Source organism: Apteryx mantelli, chromosome 15, assembly GCF_036417845.1.
Source record: "Apteryx mantelli isolate bAptMan1 chromosome 15, bAptMan1.hap1, whole genome shotgun sequence".
NCBI lineage: Eukaryota > Metazoa > Chordata > Aves > Apterygiformes > Apterygidae > Apteryx > Apteryx mantelli.
In genome coordinates, this window is record NC_089992.1 from 17,086,900 (window position 1) to 17,093,506 (window position 6,607).

Genomic DNA, 6,607 nt, shown 5'->3' on the forward strand with positions numbered 1-6,607 from the left:
AGTTCAGTTGCAGTGACAGCAATAAGCAGGACATGTTTGGAAGATTGTTAACGCTTCGCTCACTTCAGAAATGGGTCGCCTTCCCAGGTGGATATTACCATGGCAGAGCAGGGTTAAACGTAACCTGTCACCACGAGCTGTGCAGGAGGCCAGGTACGCTGGCTGGGGAGCCAGAGCGAGGGGCTGCTCCTCAGCTCTGGAGATGTCCCAAGGCGCCTCGCCCACGCTGGTCAGCTTGTCCCCGCGCTGCGCGCAGCCAGGGCAGGGCCATGGGGCTGCTTTGGCCCAGTCGCTGCAACAGAGCACCCTGATTTTAAACCACAGCATGTGTGATGGTGACATGCAGCGCCTACAGCGCTGCTCTAAAGCATGCAGGCTCTTAACTGCAAAGCTATAACTAGTGTGTTCTTGGTTGTAGGAACTCTGTGCTGAGTTTAAATATATATATCACCTTTCTATTTTGAATTTCTCTTCAATTTACCTGTTTGAATTTATTATTTGTAAAACACATCAAGCCTCAAATGAATTGACCTTTTGCTAATGTGTATCACCTAATGAACGGATGCAATTAACTAATTCATATTGGAATATTGCACTTTCCAGGTCACATTTATCATCACTAAATGCATGATCTAGTCTGCAAGTTTAAATTTTTTATTATTACCCTTTAAACTAAAGAAATAAGTCTTATATTTAATTACCTGAACTTACATATTCAATTAATAGATTCATTACCTTAATGAATATGGATACAGCGTAGAAGTAACAAAGGATTGCTGCTTGGGTGTGCTCCCATGTATATCCTATGAAGAGTATGCTGTTAACCTCAGAGCAATCTTTTTCGATTAAAAAGTCTTGACCGTGGAATGACAAAGGAATTGGGCCTGACAATCCAACATTATTATACAGAAGTCCAAGATATTTTTCTCATCTATACTGTTAGTATCTCATATATAAAAGGAATTCCAGAAGCAAAACTTATGTTTCTGGAACGACAGTGGATTTAAACGTTCAAATGTGAACCATTCTGAATGAAAGGGAATTAAAAGAGTGAAAAACAGGCAGAGTAGCACCTCACCTACTAGAAGATGAGGGATGAGTGTTTGGAGCACAGAATCGAAACAAATAGAACGGGAGAGAGGGAACAGAGCACCACAAACAGCATCTCTTGTAGCAAATATTTCTGTAACAGAGAGTGAAAATGTGGCTAGACCCCAAAACATCTTTGGAGGCCACCTGGAGTGGAGACAGCTGATGGTAAGTAGGTTGGTAAGTCTGATGCAGAAAACTGACACTTTCCTGAGAATAGCTATGGTTCAGAACCACAAATCTGCTCTCGTTTAGCTACATCTATTTGTTTGCCAAATGCACTATTTTGCCTTTTTTTAAGCATTAATGGAGTCAAGTCTGTCATTACCTTTGGCATTCATGTTAAATGTTTTTTACTAACTAGGTAGGCTCAGATCTCCTGCTCTTCAGAACCCTGTAGCTATATCGGTAGCCATAAAAAGTCACAGTGTGTCTGCTGCTATAGGGAACAGAAAGATAAAAGGTTTTGATAATGTATCCCATTCTGATTAAAAAAACATAGGGCTTATATTATTGCAAGGCCCATAGGATACACTTTGAGATTTTCTTCATGCTACACAGATACATTTACCAAGAAATCTTTTGTTCTTAATAGCAGAGGTGAATTTAAAACTTTTATCTCCATTTTGAGGACTTTTTTATAAAGAATTCTGAAACAGAGAAAGTTGTGTGTTTTTTTGTTTTTTTTTTAAAAAGACCATGCTGTCAAACATCTTCCCTTGCATTTACTGCTCATGGACATTAACTGTTCCAAAAAAGGGAAAGTGCGGAAAAAAAGGACAGGGAATTGGCTGCAACAGAGTGCTTGTCTGTACTAAATTGATCTGTTCTCTAACAGCAAAGTTCTTAAATAGTCTTTTTCCAGATGCATTCAGAAAGTCAGACCTGCCCATACTATAACCTACCCGATAAGCTTCTACTAGAACCATATCCAACACATTTAAGAGGAAGCACTGCCTAGTGCAGCAGATAACACTGGCACACAAAAAGATCTGCAGAGCATTTCCCTAACACCTTCATTTTTTGCTAGCAGGGAGAGCCCCGTCCCGGAGCCCCTTCAGGGAGGAATGTTATCTGTGCCGAACTGCGCCAGGGAGAGCACGCGTTCCAGCGCAAAGCTGCGCGGCTATCGTAGAGATTAAGCCAACTGGGGAACCAACAGAGCCTATATTCTACACTGACAGGTCAGTACAACAAATTATAAACTTTGCGATCATCAGTTATATAACGATGTATGTATCAGCACACACTGAGCCCTGCTGGTGTGCCCAGCCAGTCAAGAACAAAGAAAAGTTTGGGGTCCTGCTCCAGACACAGACCAATTTAATTCTCACTGAAATCAGTGTCAGCAGTAGTGGGCTTCAGTGAGCTTTTAATCAGACCTTGAAGATACTGGCAAAAAGTTTGAGACATAGGTATGTGGTGTCTTTTTGATCTCATATGCATGATCTGAATTGCAGTGTTTTATCTGAACACCAAGTTGACAGAAATGGAGAAGAAAGAACAAAGACATTCTCAAGAGGTCACCGTGTGTGCGCTACCCTGCCTCCAAAGTGGGCTCAGCTAGACCCAAGCTGTACATTGCAGATGTTTGCCCCTGTGAGACATATAATAGCACTAATACACCAGGGACTACAACAGAGATGGAGGAATGATCAAAAAGCACAAGAACTAAAGAAATGGTTTTTTTTAGGTACTCAAATACCTTAGAATTCTGAATTACAGTGTGCTCAGATCTTCTTCCCCTGATGTTTTTTGAGTTGCCCAGCAGTACAATCAATCCACAGAACAAAGAATATCCTTTAAGGAGGACCATGCAGCATTTTTTCTGTGCAAATATAAATATAAATCAAGCAAAGGCATTTGTACAGGGACATGAATTATAGCAAATGTACATATTCAGACCTTGTCTAATTCAATTAAAATCAGCAGATTTAGACTTGAAAATAATTTGGCCTATATTATTACAATACAAAAAAATATATGGTATATTTATAGCCTTGGTCTCTCCAGCTGTGTTGGTTTAGGTTTTATTACATCAGTAATAACAATTTATGTGATACTCTGAATGATGTACTATTAAAAATTCAGTACAGTATATATTGTTACCCATGAGAATTAAACTGTGGGAGCTATGTGTATTATTCTCTACTTTGCTATTTCTGTAGGAATGAAGATTACTCATAAAAATGGTTTAGGTTATACATACTGTATGAATTCTTGCTCTGCTTGAATCCAGGTGAAGAGAAGGAATAGTTCAGTGCAGACTGCCTTGGGGTAAGGGTCCCAAGGGTCTTGGTTTTGTGATCTCAGTTCTAAGGTTACACTGATCATACATTCAAGCATGAACAATAATATCAGCATATTTGTTGACGTCTTTAAAGAATGTCAATAGATTTGTGAAGCATAACCTCCCTTAACAGAAACCATTTTGATGGTTCTACAGAATACCAGCTTTATCTGTGTGTCTATTGATTTTATCCTTTACTATAGCGCAACTAATTTTCTTTGCAAAGAAGTCACACTGACAGCATTGTAGTTCCCATGGTCACCCTTGGAGCCTTGTTTGAGAGACCAGTGGTACATTTGCTGCGTTCTTTTTTGCTGACATTTGCATTGAGTACAGCAAAAGACGACCCACTGGCACTTCAGTAACTGAACATTAGAATCCCTTAGGGGAAACACCACATGGCTCCAGCAATTAGTTACCGTTTAATGTACCAATTTCTCTTAAAGTGTCTCCTACTGAGAATTCATTTAGGATGGTTCCTCACACTCAACCCACCTAAAGTTTGGCTCTTTAGCAATGCAAAGAAAGCTCTAGCTTCTCTGCTATGGAAGTACCCTCCTTGAATGCTTCTTCTATGCTTTCATCCTCTATAGTTTTACTTACTCTCCTGCAGGACTCTTCTGGTGATATAATTTGAAAAAGTTTATATTATTACTTCTACATTCTTGGCAAGGTGCTCCTTAAAACCTTTTTGGTCAGCTCTGTTGTGGTTCTACATTTAATTTGACAGAGTTTATACACTTTTATGCTCCTTGCTTATATATGACTTCCATTTTTGAAGGATGTCTTTTTATTTTTAATATTCTCCCTTGCGCTTCTGTTTGTTTAACTTCCCTCAGACTCCACAGCAGTTGATATTACATGGGTGACACTGCCAGTATTGTTACCATTATGACACTGGGAGCAGGGACCAGATGAAGGAGACCAGTAGAGAACAGTAATCATGGAGTATTTTCTTTCCATTGCTCAACCAGCTCATCCAATTATTGTATGTGACAAAATGCCAGTAACAGGGAACATGGATCATATGGGCTAGTAATTAATGTCGAAACTTTCATGGCATTTCTTTTATCTTTACATTTCACTTGACTTTCTTGTAATGCCATGTACATATTTGTTAGATTTGGAAAATTTCTTTAAAACCTCTTTCTGAATACAATGAAAGGATGTACTGAGTTCAATTTTTCTGTTGCCCCCTTTTGCAAAGTGCAGCATTGACTATAAACTGCTGGTTGCCAAAAGCAGGAAGGATATACCAAGGGAGTAGTCATTTCCTATGTGCCATGTTCTTCTGCTCTTTCTTGGAGCAACCACTACCAGCCTCTGCTGGAATCTGGTTGTGGAGCCACACGAAGGAGCTTTGGTCTAACTTAGCATCACAGTTCTTAAGTTCTAATGGAGTTAAATTATGTGAGTTCTATGAAGTATTAAAGAAAACCCGAAGAAAGCAAATGTAGGATGCACATATTTGCATCAGGAACTTGGTTATCCACCCTGAAAAACAGAAAATCATTACAGGGAAGGCAACATGGTCTGGACAAATGAGTAGGGGTTTCTGACTGTCACTGACACGCTATTGCACTATTGTTAGTTGAGAAATGAAGATAACACTTTCACACCTGTTATGAGACTAAACTGAGAGGCATTGGCATAATACTTTGTGAGGAAGGTCTGCATCTGTGTAAGAGAAAAAGCTACTGTGGAGAGATAACTAAAAAACTGTTTTCATAAATGTAGTTATTTATTTCTCATTTTCCTGGAAGAGAGGAAGTGGTTTATCTCATTCTTGCTGTAGTGAATGGCCTCCTCGGGATTCTCCTTCTGTCCTACTGTACACATAATTCTGAAAGACTTCTTCTCTCATAGATATAATAAACATATACTTTAACATGCTGTGATAATTAAGGTCCTGAATAATATCTTTGTTTTGCAGTGCGTAGGGTAAAGGTTTTCAAACTGCAATACACAAGCTATTTCCAGGGGCTTCCCAGAGGCCGCTCCTGGCTGTCTCTGCACGACAGCTGACCTGCACTGAGGCTTAAATCCCTGCAAAGGACTGTTTGTAGCTGCTGGTGCCCAGCTGCTCCCCTGGTTCCTTGCAGCGCTGCTACAGATGCAGTTAGCACATAACCCATCACCTGTGTGGCTCCCTATGGGCTGATGGTGGAGTGGTATTTGAATGCAGAGGTAGAGATAGGTGGGTAAAAGGACACAGAAAAGCGGTTAAGGGATGAAATTGGATGGTTTGGAGAAACTGGGTGGTTAAGGGATGAAATTGGTGGTGGTGAGGTGGCTACAGCTGCATCGAGCCCAAGCTTGAGGGAAGTACGAGCACTGATGAGACAGCAGGGAAGTGGCCCGTATGCCTGAACCTATAAGGCTCTGCCTTATTCAAAGCAGGCAACGTCACTTACAGGCCTAAACGCATTTACCACCGAGGAAAAAAGGTTTAGGACAGATACAAACCAAGTCACTCAGAATCTACAACACATGCCAAAATAACCTCCAGAATTGGGCCAAGGTTTTACTGTCAAGCCAAATAAAGAAAATCTTTGTAAATGAATCAGACAACATGTTAGTCAAGTCAGTATCACATCTGTTAAAAACATTCAAGATGCTTAAGAGATTAAGAGTGTAATATTTTTCTCCAGGAGGCCCAGTTCTTGGAGATATTCAGCATCATCAGTTTTTACTTAAAACTGTGGAAAATAATACTATAATGCTTCATCTTGTAGAACTTATGCACTTAAAAGTGAAACGTATTGAAGACATATTCTCAGTGCCTCACTTGCCTATACTGCACTATAGACAGCCACTGGACCGAAGCAGATTTCATTAAACGTTCCTAATTTATTCTGCCTCATTGCTCTTTTGTAAACAGGGCAGGTCACTAGAGAGCAAGGCATTTAGTCCAAAAAGAGTATTGTGTATGAATATACAAATTCAACACACTTCCAAAGTAAGATTCCTCATTAGCTACTGAAATCCCTCAGAACTGACAAAATAGGGGCTTTTGTTTACAGGCTAGAGTACAGTGTCCTCACAAGCATTCACTCTCTTTTACAACCTCCCCTTGAAAAGTTTTCAAACAGCCAATAGTAGCATAGCTTAAATCCCAATTAGGTCAGAGCAAAATTTTGCTCCTTATTTTTGTTCCTTATTTTGTAGTATCTCTCTTTGTCTTTTTTGATCAGGGTGACAGGAATAATATCTTATCCACTTTTTCCA